Source organism: Podarcis gaigeae, assembly GCF_964106915.1.
Source record: "Podarcis gaigeae genome assembly, chromosome: 6".
Lineage (NCBI taxonomy): Eukaryota > Metazoa > Chordata > Lepidosauria > Squamata > Lacertidae > Podarcis > Podarcis gaigeae.
The window spans coordinates 95826181-95835224 of NC_139682.1; the positions used below are offsets into that span (position 1 = coordinate 95826181).

At 45.2% G+C, this 9044-nt stretch overlaps 1 long non-coding RNA gene across 1 annotated transcript in view; it reads right to left on the reverse strand.

The window, feature by feature from the left end:
- LOC310846913 overlaps window positions 1-9044 on the reverse strand; it is a 29254-nt gene that overhangs the window by 19655 nt on the left and 555 nt on the right. The window contains exon 2 of the long non-coding RNA XR_014565618.1: window positions 8828-9043. This is a non-coding gene — a long non-coding RNA (uncharacterized lncRNA). The remainder of the gene's footprint in view (window positions 1-8827; window position 9044) is intronic.

Genomic DNA, 9044 nt, shown 5'->3' on the forward strand with positions numbered 1-9044 from the left:
GTTTCTACCGAGCACCCCTTGTGCTTCTGCTAAAGCTCTTTGGTCTGAGGCCTCTTTGTCAGCCTCCACATCCTCAGCAAAGAAAGCAGCGCTCTAAGGATTTCCTCAGGAAGGAATTCCTTGTCAGAGCCAAGAAGCTACAAAGACAAGACAGTCTCACAACAGGAGACAACAAAAGCAACACTAATCTCTTCAAGCACCACAGTGTGCACTCAATCACACATAACAGCCAGACTCAACCCAACAAGGGCTACGCAAGGTGCCCCAAATGCCAGAATTGGCAGCCACCAGACAAGAATTATTTTACTCATGCCATTGTGTTGTGTTATGTTGTTCAGCTTGTCTATATTGCAACACAGGGGTCTGTTTAAGCATCTGAATGCTAACAAAGATCTCAAATGATATTTGGGACAAGAAGTTAACTTCTGGGACCTCTTCCTCAGCAGAGGCACACACCCCCAATCTGTTTTGGATAATTACATTAACTGGACTGATAAATGTCTAGACATTGGCCACCTATGGTTGGCATCAATCTGTTTCAAGAGACAAAGGAGTGTGCCTCCAGGGGTGAAGTCAAACTGCTTGGCTGCAGGAGTTGCTTAATGGAGGTGTACAAGACGCCATCCAACCCCCTTAGGGACTCCACTACTGATCTGTGTAGGGTTTTACTCCCTGTCCCTTTCTTCTCCACAAGGCAGCAGAGCTTTGGGACCAGAGTTTTCCTTCTCCTTGATGGGCTACCTTCCCAAGTTAACAAGCCTCATCTGCCCCTCAGTTCCGTCTACAGCACCTGGAGAAACCGCCTTCTTGACTGTTGGACCCACTATGGGTTTTGTCTGCTCAATTCCTAACTCACCAAAGGTTTGAGACCCATCTGCTCTCTTCACCTGGTTTAGCCAGCCAGTCAGAGCCATTTCCCAGGCTGTGGCCGCTGTTGCATGCTGAAAGCTTCCAGGCACCACAAGTGAGAACTGAGTATAGGCTGGGGAACAAAGGTGGACAAGCTACCCCAGGAGGAGCACGGTATCTCCCCCACCAGAGGTACTACCCCTCCCCTAACACACCACACATTGGCCACCACAACAGTAGAATTACATGCCCTTGTTTTCCCTAACATATCACAGGAGGACAATTGCCTTCACTGTGCGGTATTACAACCAAATTATAGTACACCCAGTAAAAGTCTGTAAATTCACATTTATTCAGAACCTTTCACAAACACTTTCTATAATGAAAACAAACCCTTTAGGAAAACGATCATGGAGCTAAACAGAACATGGAGCTTGGTTGACAGAAAATGAATTAGTTAAAAAAAACCATACTAAACCAGCAAAAAAGAAAAGTGTCAACTCTTATCTAATTAAAGCTTTAGGCATGCCAACAGGGTGGAACTGGGCACAATACTCAGTTTTTTGGACGGCCGACATAAGCAGGGCTGTGTTTGAGCAACTGCCTCTTTGTTGTCTGTTTCCCTCAGAACTGTAGTCTCCAGGTAGGGAGCTGAAAGGATGTCAGGACATATTTGCTATGTCTAGAAGAGTTATGTTTCTAGAAGGTGATGCCAAAAAGGGAAGCTCCAGTGAGGCCACAGGCCAAAAATGAGGTTACTCTTGGAAGCAACTACAAACAGCTGCCAGCTGCAGCTGGCACCGAATGGAAGGCAAGGCAGGGAGCCCAGATACATAGAAAAGGAAGTGACTTCACGACAGCAGCAGCAGCAACAACAACTGCAAAATAAACCTTAAAGGGCCAAGTGTACTTAGGCTCTTGGCCACATCTCTCTGGCCAGCCAAGACCCATAAAATGGGGGAATACCCAAACAGCACCGATCAGCTAACAGCACATTCTGTTTCATAGTTCCGCATTTGTAAATTTCCATTCCACTGTAAGGAGTCTGGGAGCATGTGTGATTCCTGTGGACACGCTTGTGGCGAAAAGACCAGGGAGGTGTTGAAAATTATTACACATTTCTGAGGGAGGACAGTGGGGAGCTCCCTACCCTTTGCCACTCTTGCCTACAATTCCAGGTTCACATGCTCTGTTAGGTGAACAGTATGCTATGACAAATGGCACCTACAAAAAATGGCAAAATGGAGAGTTTCAGTCACCAAGCCATCATCTATTCCCCCCCCCAAAAAAAAGATACTCCATATCATGCCCTTCTGCCAGTTTTCATTTCCTTTTCCTAGCTCTTCATTCAGCTATTTTTTGCAGCTTTTTGCTCCCTTAGGGTCCCCACCATCAAAAATACCCCCCCCCACAAACCTTGGGGCTCAATGGCCAGGCTGTTCTTTCTCACTAGGCCTGTTGTTGCTATGTGCCCAGCACAACTCAGCACCTGAGCTCACCAGATGACGATGGCGATATTATGGGAACTAATTTAGGTATCTTTTGAAATCTATTTCTCTCAGTGTCCAAAAATCAGTATCTAAAAATTTATATGCAATTAATATATCAAATGATATAAACTGAAAAGTTTATTGTCAGTCTCATGTGCGGTTGTCAGAATGAACCTTAATGACAATTTTGTAACATGATGGGCATCTGATATTTTACACAATAATGTTTTCTTTTGGTGGGGCGGAATCAGTAGTGTATTGAAACATTCAATCATCTTTTACAATATCAATGAAAAAGATAAAATTTATCATTTAAGAAAACTTAAGAAATTCAGAAAGCAAAAAAGGTTATCTTTGTTGCTATCACAAAAATATATGGAAGAAAATTAGCCATTTATTAAAGAAATCATGTTCATGAACTGAATTCTATTAATTCACAATTCAGTCTTTGGACTTCATCCACCTAAGTAACAAGATACGGAGCTGCTGGATTAGAGTGAGGTAACTCACAATGGCTGCTGCTTCAGGGATGGATAGCTATAACCAAAGCATTTCAGCAAAGTGTCCTGTGTGAAGAGCGTCCTCTTTGTTTGCTCAAAATGTATAGCCCCCATCAGATCCAAAATTGACTGGGCAGTCCAAAACATTAACTAGAAAAGCAACCGCTCACCAAATGACAGGCGCCACTGCTATAGGTTTCCACTTGGCTGACACTGACTTGAAACGAAGGTGGAGCCTTCTCAGCCTGGTGAGGAGAGGAAGTTTCTATGGGAGGGGAAATAAGGCCCACAAGCACTGCTTCCTATGCCCTGGTGGGGGTTCACCCTAGACCACCCGTGGAAGCAGGAAACAGAGCCCTCCGTTTGCTGCACGGCAAGGGAAGCAGACCAGTTCCACAATGAGCCCTGCATGAAGATGTTGGGTGAACAGGAAAGGTGGAGAGATGCAGCCCTTGGAAATTGCATGGCCTGGACTCATCGCACACCCCACCTACCCTTTGCTGGTCAAAATCCTGACCTCTCAGTGGGCTCTGCATTCTTGTTTCATCAATTGTCTAGCAGGAAAAAATCACCCACTTTCAGATTTTTCAGCATTTCAGATCCCTAAAACGAAATTTAGGCTTCACTTCTCAGTTTTTGGTGGGATTTAAGCACAGCACTAATGACCCAAGATAAGCAGCAATCAGCATAGGAAAATACCAAGAAAAAGACCCAGTTTCGAAACAATATAGTACATATTTTATTCAGGGAAATGCACTTTTTACTGAAATATGTATGTATAACTGCTCACCGCTTTCAGAATTTATCTGTCATTGATTATCTTGTCTGTTGTTTTCCTGTATTATTTATTGTAAGCTCCCTGGAGGCAGGGGGCTATCTTTGCCTGGGAAACTACCTGCCCCCATGTAGAGTGATGCTGCTGTATACAACAAGCACCTCAGTAGGGCTTACCATTTGCCAGATTCAGATGAAATGGTGGTCTGTGATTTGCCGCAAGCCCAGATCAGAGACTGCTATGTAAGCTCCTCTCTTGGCATATATAGAGGGAGCCTGAAGCCCAAGACCTGTGCGTTCTCATTACACCACAGCACAGCTCGAAATCACGCCTGAAAGCAGCTTCTCTGTGTTAGCGACAAAAACACATCCCCCCTAATCTTGCTGGAGTCTGCATCTCAGCTCACATCCTACCCACTTTGAAACATCACCTGTCTTCAGAGGAATGGGAGTCCTAGCCTTCATGATACTCCCCAAAAAAGGTAGAGGCTGGGGTGGGAATAAAAACCATGATCTACAGAAGGTAAGTAGTAGCTTTTGTAACTTTGAGGCAGAGCTGAGGGAAGTAAGTTTGACTAAAAAAAAAAAACAACAACAACAACCTCAAAACCCAGTGAAAAAATGGGTAAAGTGAGCACTTCTGACTGTTTCCCACCAGATGTGCTGAGCTGGACAAACTGAAGGTAAGTGGGGAACTTTGAAAGAAGGAGCTCTGCTCTTTTAAATGGTCACCTCCACACCCTCTTACGTCTTTGGTTTCCAGCTTCAATAAATAGCCACTGTTGACATACCAAAAAAAAAGAAGAAGCTAAAAAATAGTCTATTTTTAGGAAACCTACTTCTAGCTCACTTTATTTTTAGTATTTAACTGGACTGTTTCTAGGGGGTGGGAATGGAGGAGGAGGAGGAGGAGGAGGAGGAGGCAATCTTGGAAAATGCTCTAAAAGGAATGCTGTTTGAGGAGAAAGATTTTCCATTACTCAGTTTAATCCCAGTCAATACGTGCAGAGAACCAGAGTGGGGAAATTATGTTGGTATGGACACAGTCCTCCCCACCCCCCACCCCCGGAGTAGTCTTCTTCTGTAGAAACCAGGGGGTGGGGTTCTCTAAATGTTATTGGGACTCCAACTCCCATCAGCCCCAGCCAACATGGTCCATTTTCAGAGATGAACCAATCCTGCCTTATACAGCCTAGCCTTTCCAAACAATACTTGTGTTTTTAAAAGTGTTTTCGGAGAGTTACGAGGTGTGCAAGACACAACTGAAGGACAATTGTAAGAGAAATGTGTTTGCACAAGCCAAGATGTTGGTGTATGTGCTTCATGAATCTGCTCTTCTTTCCACAAACACTAGCTGCATTCAAGAAAGTAACAATTCAAAGTCCTAATTTGTCTCTGGAGGAGAGGTTTAACCTCATTGCCTTTATTTTCCCCTGGGGTCAACCCAACTTCCAAAGCCACAAGATTGGCCCTGCAAAGGAAAAGCTCACCAAAGGCAGGATCACAGGTCCGTGGTGTAGTAGACGTTTGCTAGCTGAAGGTCACAGGGTCCCAAGTCCCTGGTGTCTGAAATGAAAGGTTGAAAGACTCCTGTCTGAAATTCTGGTGAGCTGCTGCCAATTAGTGTAGACCAGTGGTTCCCAACTGGTAGTCCATGGCACCATTCATATAACAAAAACTACCATAGCGATATCAACATTTTCAAAAGTCCACCGTACTTAGCTAATTGGAAACCACTTGTGTAGACCATACTGGGCTAGATGAACAATAGTCTGACCTGGCATGAGGTAGATCTGTACATTCCTTAGTCTGGAGTCCCCAGTGGGGTGCCATGGGCACCATGATACCCTCAGACCAAGGCTCCTTGCCTATCCCTATTTTATTTTATGTCTGCTTGGATACAGAGGAATGGTGGGAGGCACCAGCTGGGGAATAAAGCTCAGAGCCCAGGGATTGGTGGTGGGACGACAATGAGTGGTCAGACTGGGAATAGGAGGCGTCAGAAGCTGAAGAGGTAACAGAGTTTAGGACTCAGCTATACAGCTGCAAATAAAAGGTTTTGAATGTGTTGTAAAGTGCAATGTACAATTGTGGCACTAGACGGTGACTGTGAGCTAAAGCGAATTCAATGCATTTTTCAAAACGATTTTTAAAAAAAACATTTTGATGTTTTTAACATGTGTGTAAATTCCACCTTAGTGAGCTGGGAGAGTCTGTAACGGAGAAAAGATTGGAACCAGAAGCAGGAGAGTGGGAGGAGGGAGGCCAAGAGACAAAAATGAGTTAGGCTACTGAAGAAGCAAGGGTGTCTCCCCCTCCTGCTGTCACAAAATTCCCTCCCCCTTGGTCTCCCAGAACCAGGAGAGGCATTAAGTGGGAGAAGCAAAGGTGGGCACACTGGCACAGTCTCAGATTGCTTGGGTAAAGCCCTGAGAGACTGAGACTTAAGCGCCAGTGGGAAGGAACGAACCTTCAGTCTCCATAGCTGCCTCATAGGGGCAAGACCTACTCCTGACATATTATTACTTTTTGGTTTTATGTTTTTAAGAGGAGTAGATGTTTGCCTGGATATGCAGATGGGGGCAATTCTGAGAGGCAGTGTCTTTAGTAAGTCAACAGAGTGATAAATAGGAACTCTCTCTTAGCAAAAGCACATGGGTTACAATGCACTCAATAGTAACAAGGGAGGAAACCACCAGCAAGGTGCACTGTTAAAACCACTTCCTCTTCTCCTATACAGAACAAGAATGAGGTTTCAGTATTCTTCATATACTATCCTTACTGCTTTCTCACACGTCCTTCCTTTCCTCCTGTTCCCTCAGTCTTTCCTCTGCCCCAATTTTGCACTGTGGTTTAGTGATGCACCACTTTGGAGCCTCAAAGTAGTGAGCATCATTTTGATAAAAAAGAAAGATACAGCAATGGTAAATACCATCAAGTCCATCGAAACCATCTAAAGTAGCAAAATCACTAAACACCCACCCTTCAGGCCAGACAGGCATTTATGAGCCACATCCTACACTTAGCATGGAAGCAGCTGATCAGCATTCCACCCATCACTTGGAAGCCTAGTTAACCTGCAGCCCTCCCACCCTGGGGCTCCAATCTCTCACCTAAGAGTGTCCATCTTTCCATCCAGCTTCTGTTTGTCAGCCAACCCTTCTTACAACCACCCTGCTCTGTGCTTTTTGTCTTTCATCTCCCTTATTTCCCAGGAAGTTGTCTTCCTACCCATCTTTCTGGCCCAAAGTTTCTGCGCCTCCCTACCTTCATACTGTTTTCTCCTACCACGGACACATTCACTTTGGGAAGTCTTGCACTTTTCAACAGGCCCTAGTGGAGAGTGTGGCTTCAGGAGGATTGGCTACAGATGTTTTTGTCTTCAAAGTAATGTTGCAAAAATCAATCATGTCCACATATCCCACCCAGAAATGTCTATAATCCTGTGGCCTGCCTCAAGCATTCATGCATATCACACGACCAAGGTGTTAAACCCTGTTCCCAGATTGCCCACCTTTTTAAAAGTTTAAAAGCAGTCCTACAGGGATGGGTGGGGGGAGAGTCTGATTGGGACCACAGCAATGGTGGAAGGAGGGAGACCATCTTCTGACTTGATCCACCCAAAGCCACAAGGTGGCAAATAACCTCCGGAAAGGGTTAAAATGGGGGGAAGCATTAAACAAACCTTCTGTCAGTACCACAATCATAATCAAATTGCCTCTCCCTCTGTTACTGCTTTTAATATTTTACAAAAGTAACTCACATCTAGTTCGGCTTTGAGTGTGTATGAACTGTCAGCACCAGAAATTTATACATTGAATAAGTAAGTTATTTATATGCCCAGAAGTTTTTCATCTACTTATAACCAACCCTGTCCTTAAATAATAAATTGCCATGCTCACAGCCATAGCTGCTAAATGGAGATATTCCCCCCCCCCCCCATGATGACTTAAGTATGAGAAGGCGGATAGAAATCTGGAAAATCCCCCTTGGAGCCAGGTAGAGTCACGGGTGCCCAGAGCTGGGTGACTCAGGTGGGTGGAGTCCAGAGCCCAACCATTGTGGGCAAGAAGAGCAAGGAGATCTTCAGAGAGCAGTGGCTTAAAAAAAACACAACCCAGAAATATTCCATTTCTAAATACAAGCTCTCTTTGTTTACACGGAAGCTATCATGTCACAAGTTCAAAAGCCTGCTTTTCACAAAAACTTTTTTTTTTGTGACGTGCATTCACTGGCCCCTCCTGGCTATTGAGCTGAAGATGACCAGACGCAAAGCAAACGGTTCCTGTGACTTTAAACAAGGAAGAAATGTCAGCTTTGCTCCCTACCCTAACACCTGCAAAAATTCAGAATCTTGTACAGCTGTTAAAAGAAAACAAACCCTGTTCTCTTTTACATCTCCTCCCCCCAGCTGAACCCAAACTTAAGTTAAGCCACAGCTCCTCAGTCACCCACCCATACCCACAAGAAAACTGTAGACCTGCAGAAATGGCAAAGGAGCATGCTTTCTCTAGCACAGGCCTGCACAGCTTTGGCTCACCAAGCCAAATACAGCCCACCAGACAAGCAACTCTAGCTATTGCTCTCTGCTGGGGACTATTTAAAAAGGCCACTTATTGGCCACATGAGAGGCGGTCTTCCTCTTGCTTGGCTCTTGAGTAGTGCAGACCTGCTCTAGTGCAATGCACAGGCGAGTACATTCAGCCAAGTCTGTGATCCAGGCCTGGGAAAATGTTTTTTTTTTGGGGGGGGGGGGGTTTGCTCAAGGATCACATTCGCTTCTGACCAGCGTTTAGGAGGCTTCATGTCACTGGCAGGCAAGGCCTAAAGCAAAAGTGGGCAGAGAAAGATAAATGTAAATCTTAGCCATTGGACAGTATGCTAAGCTTCTTCACACTCAGTCATCTGTCTCCATGCAGGCAAGAAAGAGGCATTATCAGAGTTCAAGCGTACATTCCAGCAAGGCGAAAACATTCAAGGAGGGTGCAAAGCAAGGGCAAGTGAAGGGTGTGGCTTGAAAGGATGTGTTGCCTGGAGAAGAGTCCTGAGCACCCACTAGAGAGAAGCCCAGCAGGCTGCATTTGCCCCCCACCCCAGGCCTATGGTTCCCCATCTTTGCTAAAACCCGACACAAATTTACATGGCGGTAATAAGCCCTGTTAAAAGAGCATGTATACAATCAGCTGGTTTGGCTATAGTCCTATGCAGACTTACTCAGGAGCAACACCTGTTGAAACTCATCCAGGCTGTCAGTGTCTTTGAGCGATGATGGTGGTGTTCAGCTAGTTGCTGGGAATCACAGGAAGCAAGAGGGCCGTTGTGTTCATGTCCTCGCTTGCAGGCTTCCCACAGGTTGGGAACAAGATGCTGGACGAGGTGGGCCTTCAGCGTGACCTGGCAGGGCTCTTCAGATTTGGACTGTGATATGAAC